We start from the raw sequence: 17,140 nt of genomic DNA on the forward strand, positions 1-17,140 counted from the left end.
ATAGGATTTTTGTACTCACCGTAAAATCCATTTCTCCGAAGTTCATGGACGGACACAGCTCCTTTATTCTTGACAGTAGGGTTATATGCTGTCTATCAGGAGAGGACTAGGGAGGCATGTTAAACAGTTAAAAACATAACAGCAAGGCTGAACAGTACCACCCAGGGGGTGGTCCCTCTGGCTATAACCCCTCACCCTGCATCTAGCGGCTCAGTTTGTCAAAAAACGGTACAAACATAAAAAGGAGAAGTGGGTGGTGTGTCCGTCCATGTACTTCAGAAAAAAGGATTTTACGTTGAGTACAAAAAATCCTATTTTCTCTTTCGTTCATGGACGAACACCTCTCCTTTATTCTTGACAGTAGGGATGTCCCGAAGCAGTGTCAAAAAAACGAGGGGTGGGAACAGCAAGCAAACAAACTTCCACCCAAAACAAGAGGAGTTCCAACCTTAAACAGCAGCCTGCAAAACTTTGCGGCTGAAGCAAGCATTCGCAGATGCATGCACATGAACCTTGTAAAACTTAATTAAAGTGTGAACAGACAACCAGGTCGCCGCCTTACACACCTGTGAGACAGACGCTTGATGTCGGAAGGCCCAGGAGGCACCTATTGCCCTGGTTGAATGTGCCGTGACAGGGAAGGGAGGCGCTCGCCTCCGAAACTGAGCCGTAGCAGATACACCCGCAGAGCTCAGACCACGTCCAAGGAATGTAAAGCAACCTCTTTGGGATGCAACAGCTGAGGACACAAGGATGAAAGCACAATGTCCTCATTTAGATAAAAAGCCGAAACAACCTTCGGAACAAACGAAGGCTGCACCGCCTTATCCTTGTGGAGGATTAAGTAGGGAGACTTGCAAGACAAGGCCGCCAGCTCAGAAACCCTCCTGACTGATGTAATAGCCACCAGAAAGGCAACCTTCTGAGAGAGCGTCAAAGGGGAAATCTCTCTGATGTTCTCAAAGGGAGGTTTATGAAGTACCGAGAGCACCAAATTCAAATCCCACGGAGGTAGTGGTGGACGAACCGGAGGGGCCACATGTTGAACCCCTTGCACCCCTTAATGGTGCCTAAGGCAAGTTTTTGATCCACTCCACGCTGTAAAAACAGCAGGATCCTGGAAACTGAATATGTCCGTGGACGCCACTCCAGCCCCACACACAGAGATATAGGCCTTCCACGTGCGATTATACATTTTCCGAGAAGATGAATTCTGTGCCCTCAGCATGGTAGAAATTACCAAGTAAGACAGGCCTCGTTCCCTTAGTACCTGACTTTCAGCCATGCCGTTAAAGCCAGCGACTGTAAAGCAGGATGAAGTATAGGACCTTGTGACAGAAGGTCCTCTCGCATTGGCAGTTTCCAAGGAACATCTGCCACCAGGTGTACGAGGTCGGCGTACCAGGGACGGTCTCCACTCTGCGGAGCAGACGAGGAAGACGTTTCAGTGGGGGAATGGCATAGGTTAGCCGATACTGTCCACACGGAGCCACCAACGATTTGACAATCCAGGGACAACGGAGATTTGTCCCATTTGGACAGGATCTCCTTTTGCAAAACTTGTGTGGAATTGCGCATATGCTATCGCCTTGAAGGTGGCTACCATGAGACCAAGGACTGGCATGCAAAAGCGCAGTGATGACCACCTGCGGGATGTCAACAGATTCACCGCAGTCTGCAACTTTTCCAAAAGGGAGAAAAACCCTTGCCTCTGGAGGAGTCCAGAATCAAGCCCAGGTAATCCAGGCGCTAAGTCGGCACCAACACTGACTTCTGGAGGTTGAGTACCCAACCAAACTCTTGAAGGGTCTGACTGGCAATCGCCACATCCTCCTCTAATTCTGAGTCTGAATCTGCTCTCAGAAGGTGGTCATCCAGATAGGCCACAATAGCGATTCCTTGCTGTCTCAGCCAGAATCCCTTGGTACCGAAGCCAGGCCAAAAAGCCACAAATTGGTAGTGGTCGTCCCCGACTGCAAATCGCAGACATTTCTAATGCCTGACACATATGGGGACATGCAAGTATGCGTCCTTGATGTCCAAGGATGCCAGAAAATACCCCGGATGGAGAGCAGCGTCCACAGAGCGAACGGACTATCCTGAACCTTCATACTTTTACAAAGGTGTTGAGGGCCTTGAGATCCAGGATCTTTTGGGACTACAAACAGATTGGAGTAGAATCCCTGAAACCTTTCCGGCAGCGGCACAGGCACTATTACCCCGTGCCTCAGCAGGTCCTGCACTGCCCCAAACAGGGTGTTCCGACGAGCCAGAAGAAGATGGTTTGAGGGAAAAAAATAAATCTGTTTGGTGGACAAGAAAGAAACTATCTTGTACCCTGATGAAACCACTTCGCAAACGCACTGGTCAGAAAGCAGGGAGGTCCATCAAGCAGCAAACTCGCGAAGGCGACCCCCCACCCAAGAGTCAGGCGGGGGGGGGGGAACCTTCATGCTGTCGCAGATTTGTTCGCAGGCTTGTTTGGCTTGTGAACCCAAGGGCTTCTGTCCCTCCGCTGGCCCCTTGTCGGCCTGGGAACGTTTACCTGTGGGCCCGGACTGACGAAAAAAACGCTTCTGAGCGAAAAAGGAGGGGCCGGCCATACGGCGTGGCTCCTTATCTTTTCTGGATTGTGGGAGCAGCGTGCTCTTACCCCCCAGTGACATTTTTAATAATGTCATCCAGCGAGGCTCCAAATAGCCTCTCCCCCTGGAAGGGCAAATCCGCCAGAGCCTTCTTGAAAGTCTGGTCCGCAGACCAGCATTTCAGCCAAATCAGGCGACGTAGCACCACAGCAGATAGTGAGGCTCTGGAAAGCGAGGAAGCTTTATCGAAGGCCGCATCCCAGACATACTTGAGGATATGCACTGGTCGGCCAGTTCCACGCAGACCGGGAAAGCCTGTTGCTTTTCCAACTCGCCGTGCATGAATTTTGCCCATTCTGTAAGTGTCTGACACCAGAGCCGTGGCCAATACTGGCCGCAATGATGACCCCCAGCACCGTGAACATGGACCGGGCCACCGCCTCGGCCCTCCTACCTGCAGAGTCCTTAAAAGCAGGGGGCCCACTCTACTGGAATCGTGGCTACCTTGTTTAACCTGGATAACGGGGTCCACAATTGGGGGACATGCCCATTTTTTCAGGAGACTCTCCTCAAAGGGGTAATGGACCGCCATGCGTTTTGGGACTGAAAGGGCCCTCTGCGGTCGTTCCCATTCTTTGTATATAAACTTATCAAAATAAGTTAAGTAGGGAAACACCTCAACAGTGTGGGCTGGCTTGTGGGACCCAAAAGGGACTGACACTTCAGTAGATGCCCCTGCCGTGTCCTCCAGTTTGAGGGTCTCACGCACTGCGATAAGTGCTCCAACAAGCGCCCTTTCCTGCGCTGACCCAGACACGGAGTCATCCTCACTGTCCGAATGGTCCTGGTCCGTATCCTCCATGTCAGAACAGGGGCCGTGTGCCACAGCCAGGCCCGAGTCTGAATCAGAGCTTTCCCCAGAAGATGGTGGGGGGAGGGGGCGTTTTTTACCCCCCCTTGCGCCCACACACCACTTCCACCCTGGCAACAAAAGATTCCAAGACCGCCGACAAAGCGTCCACAGGCACGGCAGGTGCAGGGGCACCGGTTTCTACCACAGGAAAGGTCCCCCCTCCTAGCTGCTACAGACCCAGGGGCCCCCCAGAGGACTCACCACCCTGACCCCGGTTCTGCGTAGTGCTGTGGTCCGCTCTTTCTCCTGCAGGTCTGTGCCTGAGGTGTTCTGTTGCGTCTGAGGTGTACTGTGCTGTTTGCGCCGTTCAGAAAGAAATTTTTCAGCGCTAGAGGCCAAAACCAAGCTAGGCTACAAGAAAATGGCCACCGGCCACCTCAGAAAAAAAAAAAAAAAAAAAAAAGAAGAGCACAAGCTACAAGAAAATCGCCGCCAGCTGTATTAGAACCAGTGTGGCTACAAGAAAATGGCGCCGGCTCATAAAAAATGGCTGCCGATCGTTCCTGAGGTAAAAGAAAAGGCTGCGGAGGCCCCCAACATGGCATACAAGGCGACAACCCACAGAGCGGACCCCAGAAACCAACCGCAGCCCCCAGTCAGGACCTGGAGCCCCCCCAGAGGACCCCCGGTCAGGTAAGCAGCAGGCCCAGCCACCACAGAGCATGGGAAGGAGGGAAAGGACAGGGAGAGAAAAAAGGGAGAGTGAGGGACCCCCTAATCGACCTCCCCAGGAATGCCCAGCTGTTCCATTCTCCCGACACATAGGGAACTCTACTTACCCGTCCTGCGGGGACTGCTGGACGCATTCCAGAAAGATTCATCACCTGAGCAGTACGGAGTGGCTGTCGGCCACAGCTGACTGTGACTCGGACAGCAGTAGCCCGGTCATGTGTGTGCCCCGGAGCATATAGCTCACCGGCCACTTCTGGAGCAATGGGGTATGTTGTGGCCGACCCAGCGCATAGCTAAAGGTCTGCACACGCTTGATGGCCAGGCTAGGGAGACTACAAGGATCCATATTATCCAGCCTGTCACCCAGCCGGCAGTTGATAGTAGATCACAGGATAAAAAAAAAAAAAAAAAAAAAAAAAGGAAAAACAGGGAGCCAGGTCCTTCTCCTATGCTAGGCAGAAAAAAAACGGAGATTCTATATGCAAGGTGAGGGGTTATAGACAGAGGGACCTCTCCCTGTGTGGTACTGTTCTGCCTTGCTGCTGTTACATGTTTTTAACTGTTTAACATGTCTGCCTAGTCCTCTCCTGATAGATGGCATATAACCCTACTGTCAAGAATAAAGGAGCTGTGTCCGTCCATGAATGAAAGAGAAATATTTTTTAAAGGTGCTATTGTCATGAAATTGTTCACCACATGCTGGTTAAATAACCCATACAACCCCTACATACAAATTAACCAAAACAAGGTTGTGTGTAATAAAATGGAATGACACAGGGAAAAAGTATTAAACACATGAAAACAAGGAGGTAAAAAAAAAAGGCAAAAAAAGCCAAGACACCAGCTGAATTCCATCAGTAATCAGAAAACAATCCTGTCCCTCATCAGTGCAGAATAATATCAGCTGTTTCAGTCTCAACTGGTGGCCTATAAAAGGTGTCTCATTACCAAGGTGTCACACAAGAAACATCTCATGGTTGGTAAAAGCACAGAGCTCTCAAGACCTTGCAACATTTTTGCGAAACATACTTATGGCATTGTGCCTACTGGAATTTCTAAATATTCCTGTAGGCACTGTTGGGGCCACAATCCCGAAGTGGAAAGATCATAATTTTTCACCGTAAACCAGCCACGACCAGATGCTTCATGAAAGATTTCTGACAGAGGAGTGAAAAGAATTATCAGAAGAGTTATCCAAGAGCCAATGACCACTTGTGGAGAGCTTCAGAAAGACCTAATAGCAGGTACAATTGTTTCAAGAAAACACTCAACTACCATGGCCTGTATGCACTCTCCACGCAAGACTCCATTGCTGAAGAAAAAGCACATTGAAGCTTGTTTAAAGTTTGCTGCACAACATTTAGACAAGCCTGTGAAATACTGGGAGAATATAGTCTGGTCAGATGAGACCAAAATTAAACTCTTTGGATGCCATAGTACACACCATGTTTGAAGGTCAATTGGCACTGTACATAAGCCCCAAAACACCCCCATATCAACAGTGAAGTGGGAACATCATGGTGTGGGGCATACTGTACTGGCAAACTTTATATCATTGAAGGAAGAATGAATGGGAAAAATGTACCAAGATATTCTTGATAAAAATCAGCTGCCATCTAACCGGGATGATGAAGGGTGGATATTTCAGCAAGACTATGATCCCTATTGGTTTCAAATAAAGAAAATAAAGCTGCCAGAATGGCCCAGTCAACCACCTGACTTGAATCCAATAGAAAATCTATGGAAAGAATTAAAGATGAAAGTTCATAGAAGAGGCCCACTAAACCTTTAAAATGTGAAGACTGTTTGAGTGGAAGAATAGGACAAAAAAAAAAATCACACCTGAGCAATGCATGCGACTAGTTTCTCCATACAGGAGGCATCTTGAAGCTGTCATTACCAACAAGGAATTGTGTACGAAGTACTAAATACATTTCAGCTAGCGTGTTTAATACTTTTTCCCTGTGTCATTCCATTTTAATACACATAACTTACTTTCTGAACTTATTTGTTTTGGTTTCTTTGTCTGTGTGGATTGCATGGGTTGTTACAGACACGTGGTGAACATTTCATGTCAATAGCACCTTTAGAAATATATATTAATCAGTTGACTGGTGCAGACTTTATATCCAGCTTACTCGGTTCTTTTTCGCATTCATAATGACATAATGGGGTTGATTTAATAAAGGCAAATAGACTAGGCAATTTGCATGTGCATTCATTTTCCTCAGAGCTTACTGAATGTGGGAAAGCTCCAAGTTCCATCATCCAATCATGTGCAAGCAAACGTGTTTTTTTTTTCCTTGCACCCGATTGTGTATTCTTTACAAAGTGAATCTTCATAACATTCACCAAGCTCTGGGAAAAATGAATGCATCTGCACTTACAAAGCGCAAAGTCCATTTTCCTTTGGCAAATCAACCCCAATGTTTCCTTGATTGTCTGCACTCCTTAGCTTATTTCTATACCTATTTGTTTTGGACAGTTTAGATCCACCACGTTGTACAGTGTCATAGTTCAATAATCCATATCAACCAAACTTCCCTTTTCATCAATTTTATTCTAATCGTTTGAAACTGATTGGCTGCTTTGTGTGAGCACAGTAAGCCTGCATACATAACAAAGCATGCCCAGAGTGCAAGGGCCCCAATTGACATTTTCAGGGACGTAATCCTATAAAATAAATAAATGTTGCCCTACAAATAAGTAAACATAAACATCACACATAAATATATCACATGTGTAAACAAAACAATATCACTTAACCACTTGCTGACGGCCGTACGACTTTGTACGGCCTCAGCGCGGCTCCCAATCTCTAACAGGCCGTGTTTTTACGGCCTCTCCTTTACACGTTCCCCGCGCGCGCTCCCGAGCGCGCGGCGGGGAACTTCTGTACTGGCCGTGTCCCTTGGACACAGCCAGTCACAGATCGCCGTGAACGGCCAATCGGAGCGGCCGTTTCCTAGGCGATCTGTGCGGCCAATGAGAGATGATCTCATATGTTTACATATGAGATCATCTCTCATTCCCGGCTCTCGCAGACAGCGGTGCTGTCAGGGGAGAGAGGAGACGGATCTGTGTCTCTTGTACATAGAGACATAGATCGGTCACCCCCCCAGTCACCCCCCCTCCCCCACAGTTAGAACACTAATTAGGGTACACATTTAACCCCTTCCTCACCCCCTAGTGTTAACCCCTTCCCTGCCAGTCACATTTATACAGTAATTAGTGCATATTTATAGCACTGATTGCAGTATAAATGTGAATGGCGCCAAAAATGTGTCAAAAGTGTCCGATGTGTCCGCCATAACGTCGCAGTCCCAATAAAAATCGCAGATCGCCGCCATTTCTAGTAAAAAAAAAGCATTTATACAGTAATTAGTGCATATTTATAGCACTGATTGCAGTATAAATGTGAATGGCGCCAAAAATGTGTCAAAAGTGTCCGATGTGTCCGCCATAACGTTGCAGTCCCAATAAAAATCGCAGATCGCCGCCATTTCTAGTAAAAAAAAAAATTATACAGTAATTAGTGCATATTTATAGCACTGATTGCAGTATAAATGTGAATGGCGCCAAAAATGTGTCAAAAGTGTCCGACGTGTCCGCCATAACGTCGCAGTCCCAATAAAAATCGCAGATCGCCGCCATTTCTAGTAAAAAAAAAAAAAAAATAATAATAATAATTCTGTCCCTTATTTTGTAGGCGCTATAACTTTTGCGCAAACCAGTCGCTTATTGCGATTTTTTTTTTTTTTACTAAAAATATGTAGAATACGTATCGGCCTAGACTGAGGATTAAAAATAAACGTAAAAAAAAAAATTGAGCTATTTATTATAGCAACAAAGTAAAAATATTTTATTTTTTTTCAAAATTGTCGCTCTATTTTTGTTTATAGCGCAAAAAATAAAAACCGCAGAGGTGATCAAATACCACCAAAAGAAAGCTCTATTTGTGGGGAAAAAAGGACGTTAATTTTGTTTGGGAGCCACGTCGCACGACCGCGCAATTGTCAGTTAAAGCGACGCAGTGCCGAATCGCAAAAAGTCCTCTGGTCAGGAAGGGGTTTAAGTGCCCAGTATGGAAGTGGTTAACGAATAGTGGATTTTGAAAAAGATTTTTAGACACAAGTCTTACTGTGATATCATAAAGGACCAAAACAACCCAGTGAATTTGATTCTTCTTAGTGAAAGAGTCTCTGTATACTTAAAATCAATCTCCGCTGTTCTTGTACAGCACCCGTGCTCCACCACTAATGTGCATGCAGTGCCCTCACCTTCTTAATAGGACCTACACCACATGGGTCAATAACGCTTAAAGCGGAGTTCCATACAAAAGTGGAACTTCCGCTTAATCCACTCCTTGCCCCCTTACATGCCACATTTAGCATGTCATTTTTTTTGGGGGGGGAGTTGGGGCTTCAGTAGGAGTTGCCCCTCCGCCCAAGTGCAATATCGATCAATCACTGTCACTTACAAAACACTTAACACGCAACTGCAGCATTCGCAGAGCCAGGCCTGATCGCTTTTGGTAGCGTTTTATACAGTTGCTGACAGTCAGGTGCTTTTTTTACCTGTGAATCTTACTAGTGTACCGGTAAATTTAGTGCCCTAAAATGTCAAATCGAAAGTACACCAGTGAAGAGGTCTACACGTTTCTGAGCATGACAGATATTGAAGAGGAGGTCACTCATCTGTTAGATTCAGGCTCAGCGGCTCCATGACAGATAGCACCGACAAAGAAGTTGAGGTCCCTGCCAAGGTCAGGCGTACCCGACCCCATTCTTCTGCTGTTGAGGTGCAAGAACCGCAGGGCTCTCGTATGGAGCAGAGAAGTACAAGTGCCGCTCATCCTTCTGGTGAACTGGCAAGCACCAGCGGCCTAGTACACCCTGGTCATACATCCAGCACCGCAGTAACACTTGGTGACGTGGCGAGTCCCATAAGTGCAGTTCAAGCTGGCGAGGTGGCAAGCACAAGTAGTGCCCCGCTGCCATCAAGAAGACATAGACAGGCCCATCGTGCCCATAGTGTCCTTCCTGCAGAATTCGCCAATCCTAATTGGGAGCCCACCACTTCTGCAGCACCCGTACTTCCCCCATTTACTGGCCAACCCAGAATTGAGGTGGAAACAGTTGATTTTACGGCACTTGATTTTTATTAGCTGTTTTTTACGGAAGATCTCTATAGGTCTATTGTGGACCAAAGTAATTTGTATGCTGGTCAATACATTGCCGCTGGAGGGGTTTTGTACTGCCCTGCCATTTTAGCACCTCAAGAAATGATAGGAAGTCAAACTAAAAGCTGTGTAAATTCCAGAAAATGTACTCTAGATTGTAGATGCGATAACTTTTGCAAAAACCGATAAATATAGACTTATTGACATTTTGTTTTACAAAAGACATGTGGCTGAATACATTTTAACCTAAACGTATGTTTAAAATTGAGTTTATAAAATTTTTCTTAGAACAAAAAGTAGAAAATATATTTTTTCAAAAATGTTGGTCTTTTTCTGTTTATATCACAAAAAATAAAAATCGCAAGGGCAATCAAATACCAGCAAAAGAAAAATTTGTGGGGAAAAAAGGACGTAAATTTAACTTGGGTACAACATTGCATGTTCCACCGCTTGATCGTCTTACGGGAGGCGAGGGAACGTCGTCCCCCCTCCCGCCGCCCTCCGGTGCTTCTACCGACTCACCGCTACGATCAAAGCCAGGATCGTAATTTTTTTTTTATTTCAGGCTTCCCAGCCTAGAGGTGAGATGATCCCAATATATTTTAAAGCGCCCCTGTCCCCGTGTGCTCGCATGCAGAAGCGAACGCATACGCAAGTGCTGCCCACATATGAGAGAAATGTCAGAATTGGCCTGGGTGCTCCAGAACGTCCAAAAGGTGCTCCCTGCATGTTGGGCCTCTGTATGTTGGGAAGATACTGGAACGTTTAATAAAAGACCACATGGATGAGTTCTTGCAGGAAAAAAACTATTTAAGCAGCAGACAACATGGATTCATGAAAGACAGAAGTTGTCAGACAAACCTGATTTCCTTTTATGAAGAGGTAAGTAAAACCTTGGACAGAGGAGTGGCTGTGGACGTGATATATTTGGATTTTGCAAAAGCGTTCGATACAGTTCCGCACACACGGCTCATGTGTAAGGTAAGGTCTACAGGATTGGATATATCAGTTTGTAAATGGATAGAAAATTGGCTGAAAGACAGAATTCAGAGAGTCGTGGTTAATGATTCTTACTCTGAATGGTCCAATGTTATCAGTGGTGTACCCCAAGGTTCAGTGCTGGGACCCTTACTTTTCAATATATTTATAAATGATATTGGGTCTGGGATCAAAAGTAACATTCCTGTCTTTGCAGATGACACCAAGCTATGCAGTGGAATAACGTCCTTGCAGGATGTCTCCAATTTACAAGCCGACCTCAATGCTCTGTCTAATTGGGCGACTGAGTGGCAGATGAGGTTTAATGTTGATAAATGTAAAGTTATGCACTTGGGGGCTAAGAATATGCATGCATCATACATACTAGGGGGAGTACAACTGGGGGGATCTGTGGTGGAGAAGGATCTGGGGGTTTTAGTTGATCATAAGCTCAATAATGGCATGCAATGCCAAGCTGCGGTTTCCAAAGCGAGCAAAGTCCTTTCTTGTATTAAGAGAGGTATGGACTCCAGAGACAGAGCTATAATTTTGCCCCTGTACAAATCATTAGTAAGACCTCATCTGGAATATGCAGTTCAGTTTTGGGCACCAGTTCTCAAAAAGGATATCGGAGAACTGGAGAAAGTGCAGAGAAGGGCAACCAAACTGATAAGAGGCATGGAGGAGCTCAGCTATGAGGAAAAATTAGAAGAACTAAATCTATTCACTCTTGAGAAGAGGAGAATTAGGGGGGATATGATCAACATGTACAAATATATAAGAGGTCCATACAGTGTACTTGGTGTTGAGTTATTCACTTTACGGTCAACACTGAGGACAAGGGGGCACTCTTTACGTCTAGAGGAAAAGAGATTTCACCTCCAAATATGGAAAGGTTTTTTCACAGTAAGAGCTGTGAAAATGTGGAACAGACTCCCTCCAGAGGTGGTTCTGGCCAGCTCAGTAGATTGCTTTAAGAAAGGCCTGGATTCTTTCCTAAATGTACATAAAATAACTGAGTACTAAGATTTGTAGGTAAAGTTGATCCAGGGTAAATCCGATTGCCTCTCGGGGGATCAGGAAGGAATTTTTTCCCCTGCTGTAGCAAATTGGATCATGCTCTGCTGGGGTTTTTTGCCTTCCTCTGGATCAACTGTGGGTATGGAGTTGGGTGTATGGGATTGTATTGTGTTTTTTATTTTGTTTGTTTATTTTTTTGTGGTTGAACTGGATGGACTTGTGTCTTTTTTCAACCTGACTAACTATGTAACTATGTGGCCACGCTGTGTAAAAGTCTCACACATGTGGTATCGCTATACTCGAGAGTAATAGCAGAATGTGTTTTGGGGTGTAATTTGTGGTATGTATATGCTGTGTGTGAGAAATACCCTGCTAATATGACAATTCTGTGAGAAAAAAAAAAATCTTAATTTTGCAAAAAATTGTGGGAAAAAAATGACAACTTCAAAAAACACACCATGCCTCTTTCTAAATACCTTGGAATGTCTACTTTCCACAAAGGGGTCATTTGGGGGGTATTTGTACTTTTCTGGCATGTTAGGGCCTCAAGAAATGAGATAGGCCATCAGTACTTCAGGTGTGATACATTTTTAGATATTGGCACCACAGCTTGTTTACTCTATAACTTTCACAAAGACCAAATAATATACATCAATTTGTACTTTGGTGTCTTTCACCGGTTTATCCACCTGCCTTGGCTAATTGCGCCTCCATCCCCCCAGGTACGCCTATGTGACGTTGGGTGCTGGGCTAGAGCAGCACTCCCTATATAGGCTTCACCCCAGCTGGTTGTTACGCAATTGACATATCATGGACACCATTCACCTTGACACACCATTGTACCTCATCTCTCATCTACTGTCAGGTCCATAAATATTGGGACATCGACACAATTCTAGTCTTTTTGGCTCTATACAGCACCACAATGGATTTGAAATGAAACAAACAAGATCTGCTTTAACTGCAGACTTTCAGCTTTAATTTGAGGGTATTTACATCCAAATCAGGTGAACGGTATAGGAATTACAACAGCTTGTATGTGTGCCCCCCCCTTTTTTCCCTCCGAATATTGATCTTTTTATCACTAGATAGCAACCACCAGAGGGCTCCTGGATGTGTATTTGCTCTCAGGTCGACTTGGGTTCCCTACTTGGTTCATTGGGCAGCTCTGGGTATGTTTAACATCTTTTTACCCCTCAGGGCTTATAGTGCTTGCCTGCACTATGTGGGGTTCTACAGGCGTTTTGGGCCTTTCTTGGGGTCTGTATTTTGGCACCTGGGCCTTAATTTTCTCTGCCACATTTCCTAGCCAAACTATAAGTACACATAATTGTGAACAATGTTACACTTATGTAATTATTGAACAAATTGATAAATGATTTTTGTCTTTCTAGAGCATTTCATTGTGATGGTCACGTCATAAATCCCCTGATGAAGCCAAAGGATTGGCGAAACTGAGTGAAAAACGTATATAGCGCAGCACATGCAAACTAAATCGCCTCTGGGCGCTCGTTTCCCTTTTCTCCTTTGTCATTAAAAGAGATGGGTTTTGATCTTTCTTCTAAAGGCCAAGTGGTTCTCCTCCAATCGAATGCTGGTTGGTAAAGCGTTCCATAGTCTGGGACCTTGGACCGCAAATCTTCTTTCTCCTTTGGACTTGAATCTGGCTTTGGGAAACTAGTAGGGAAGACTTGACCACTGGCTTGTATCTTAATGTATTGCTCCCACAATATTTGTACACTGCTCTTATGTCCGAACTAAACTTTTTTATCTTTATGTAACCAATAAAACGTTTCTATTTTTGTATATAATCTTTTGTTTGGTCTCTATTATGGCACCGCAATAATCCCATACTCCTCCATTCCCACTTTTTACTTAATCAAGGGATGAGGTGCTGTATTCTAATTTGGACTAGCGACCACTAACTACCCAAGAAATAAACAAGATGTTTTTTAACTGCAGACTTTCAGCTTTAATTTGAGAGTATTTACGTCCAAATCAGGTGAACGGTGTAGGAATTACAACAGTTTTGTGCCTCCCACTTTTTAAGGGACTGTTTTTTTCACAGATGTCCTCCATTTTACATGGGGTTATCGCTCTCACGCCCCCCAAAAAAATAAAAATAATAATAACAAAAAAAATGGCGCCCACCCCCCCAAATAAATACCAGGACCCTTATCCGAGCATGCAGCACGGTAGGTCAAAAAAAGGGGAGGCGCGAGCGCCCCTACGCCTCCTGAACCATACAAAGCCACATGCCCTCAACATGACGGGGGTGCTTTGGGGCAGGGTGGGATATATTCATAGCTATAATATTTCAATTTAGATTTTTGTAGCATGGAAGATATTTATTTTAGAAGATTATTTGTATGTATGTGGGAACACATGTTGGTGTCAGTAGTTACTTATTAGCACTTTGTTTTTGTAGTTGAATAATTTGGTGCACAGGAAGATTATTATTTGGGTTGTTCATTTTCAGGGAAGGCCAGCAATAGCGTCCTTTACATTTCTTTCTTCAGAAAAGAAGTGGGTGAATATCTGCAGCAGCGACAAATGGGGAAATAAAATTTGACAGCGCCTTTCCCTACTCTAGTTAAAAAAATAATAAGTGTGTGTGTGTGTGTATATATATATATATATATATATATATATATATATATATATATATATATATATATATATATATATATATATATATATATATATATATATATATATATATATATATATATATATATGTGTCCTCTTGCTGTTCGAGAGTTCTCCCCACTTCTTGTGTGGTAAAACATTGCCAGCAGGAGGGTGAGGGTAAATCTCTCTAGCGCAGCCTCAAATATCGGATTGTCAACAAGGGTTTGACAGACGGCTGCATGTTTACCCTCATGTGTTTTTTTTGATTGACACTGGTTTTTCAAAAGCACATGGGGTAAACATGCAGCCGACTGTAAAACCCTTATTGACAAACCATATAGTTTGGGGCTGCGCTAGAGAGATTTACCCTCACTTACCATCTTGGTGGCAATGTTTTACCACACAGGAAGTGGAAAGAACTCTCGAATAGCAACAGGACAGAAACTGTATGTATATATATATATATATATATATATATATATATATATATATATATATATATATATATATATATATATATATATATATATATATATATATGTATACACATACATACACAGATACACATATATACATATACACACACACACACACACACACACACACACACACTTGCTATTGCTGGCCTTCCCTGAAAATGAACAACCCAAATAATAATCCTCCTGTGCACCAAATTATTCAACTACAAAAAACAAAGTGCCAACAAGTAACTGCATGTTTTGTTTTAATATGTTTCAATTCCTGAAGAGGGAACAATGCATGCCTCGGAACACATATTATTGATTTTAATACATTTTGCTCATCTAATGTTATTGCGATTCCCCTCCTTACTCCACAATGCATGGACTCCCAATACCCAACAGCACAGTTGTTAAGCATGGTACACCCAATCTTGGGATGCTTTGTTGAAGAAGTCTCTTGGAAGTCGACTGTGGATTTTTGTTTTGTAAGCCTGTCAGCCGGGACACAAATTGGCATTTTCTCGGCCACTGGCCAAGGCGAGCTGCACACATCGATTTAAATTTTCCTGTTCATCTGCCGAAACTCTTAGATGTCTTCCACCTTTGTTTTTTAGTATATATTCCTTTGTGTGGATTTGCAGTCAGCTGCTGGAAGAGGAAGCTATGTATTCATGCTGGATCACCAAGCCCCCCCCCCCCCCCCATTATTAGTGTGGGGTGTTGGACTTTGTATTGTGTTTTGGTTGAATAAATGATTAAAAAGGAAATTTCTTCTTGTTTTTATTCATGTATATTAATTTTATCTGTAAAGAATTGTTTGAATGAAGCTCTAATGTTTGCATGTTTAAAATGGAACTTTAATCAGAACCATAAGTTCTGCTAGAACACTTCCTGATGGCCCCTTTTGCAGGTATAGCTACGTAAAACATAAAACATAAGTGCCTAAACTGTTTAAACTCCAGTAATACACTGTCTCATCCGGCTCTGTGCATGCTCACATAGCCTGTATTTTTCATCAACTGTGCCAAAAATGTAGAGGCCAATGTGTTTTGCTGCTCAGGGGCTCTGGGCTTCAGCAAAATTACCTCTGGCATGAACAAACCAGAACAATGCTGGAAGCAATTTACAGCACACACCAATTTTGCTAGCATCATTTATTAATGTGGAATGAATGTTCCTTACTATGGAACATTATTTTTTATCAGGTCATACTTGGCTGCTCTGTGCAATGGGTTTTACACAGAGCAGTCTTGATCCTCCTCTTCTTGGGTCGCCCGCTAGCACTCCTGGCTCCTCCCCCCTGCCACTTGCTATGGGAGCACTCCTGTTGTCTACTTCTATTGACACAGACAGTGAGCCCCATTCCCTCATCACTTGCGGTGAATGGTATGAACCAATGGGGAGGAAGACAGCAGAGAGCCTCTGCTCTTGTGCACATCGCTGGATCAAGATTGGGCTTGGGTAAGTAGTGGGGGCAAACTACATGCAGGAGGTTTTTTACCTTCATGCAGAGAATTCACGAAGGTAAAAATAACCTTCTGCCTTTAGAAGCACTTTAACCACTTAAGGGCCCCTTCACGCCAATATACGTCGGCAGAATGGCACGGCTGGGCACATCAACGTTGTCCTTTAAGCCCAGCCGCGGGCACACGCCCCCGGCACGCTCCTGCGACCCGGTCCGAAGCTCCGTGACACTCGCGGACCCGATCCCCGCTGGAGTCCCGTGATCGGTCCCTGGAGCTGAAGAACGTGGAGAGCCATGTGTAAACACGGCTTCCCCGTTCTTCACTGTGGTGGCGTCATCGATCGTGTGATTCATTTTATAGGGGGACACAATCAATGACATCACACCTACAGCCACACCCCCCTACAGTTGTAAACACACTTGAGGTCACACATAACCCCATCAGCGCCTCCTGTGGTTAACTCCCAAACTGCAATTGTCATTTTCACAATAAACAATGCATTTTAAATGCATTTTTTGCTGTGAAAATGACAATGGTCCCAAAAATGTGTCAGAATTGTCCGAAGTGTCCGCCATAATGTCGCAGTCACGAAAAAAAATAGCTGATCGCCGCCATTAGTAGTAAAAAAAAGACAATAATTAATAAAAATGCAACAAAACTATCCCCTATTTTGTAAACGCTATAAATTTTGCGCAAACCAACCGATAAACACTTATTGCAATTTTTTTTACCAAAAATAGGTAAAAGAATACGTATCGGCCTAAACTGAGGAAAAAAAAAATGTTTTATATATTTTTGGGGGATATTTATTATAGCAAAAAGTTAAAAATATTGCATTTTTTTTTCAAAATTTTCGCTCTATTTTTGTTTATAGCGCAAAAAATAAAAAACACAGAGGTGATCAAATACCACCAAAAGAAAGCTCTATTTGTGGGAAAAAAAGGAAGTCCATTTTGTTTGGGAGCCACGTCGCACGACCGCGCAATTGTCAGTTAAAGCAACGCAGTGCCGAATCGCAAAAAGGGGCAAGGTCCTTTAGCTGCATTTTGGTCCGGGTCTTAAGTGGTTAATTATGTTAAAAAAAGTTTATTTCCATGTGTAGTTATTTTTTTTTAAATGACTGTGTGTGTATATATATATATATATATATATATATATATATATATATATATATATATATATATATATATATATATATATTTATTTAAAAAACAAAAAAACAAAAAAAAACA

At 43.8% G+C, this 17,140-nt stretch overlaps 1 protein-coding gene across 2 annotated transcripts in view; it reads right to left on the minus strand.

The window, feature by feature from the left end:
* The window catches only part of POLD1 (DNA polymerase delta 1, catalytic subunit), a 320,901-nt gene that overhangs the window by 75,384 nt on the left and 228,377 nt on the right, over positions 1–17,140 (minus strand). The gene's annotated exons all lie outside the window — the stretch shown is intronic.

Source organism: Rana temporaria, chromosome 10 (assembly GCF_905171775.1).
Source record: "Rana temporaria chromosome 10, aRanTem1.1, whole genome shotgun sequence".
NCBI classification, from domain to species: Eukaryota; Metazoa; Chordata; class Amphibia; order Anura; family Ranidae; genus Rana; species Rana temporaria.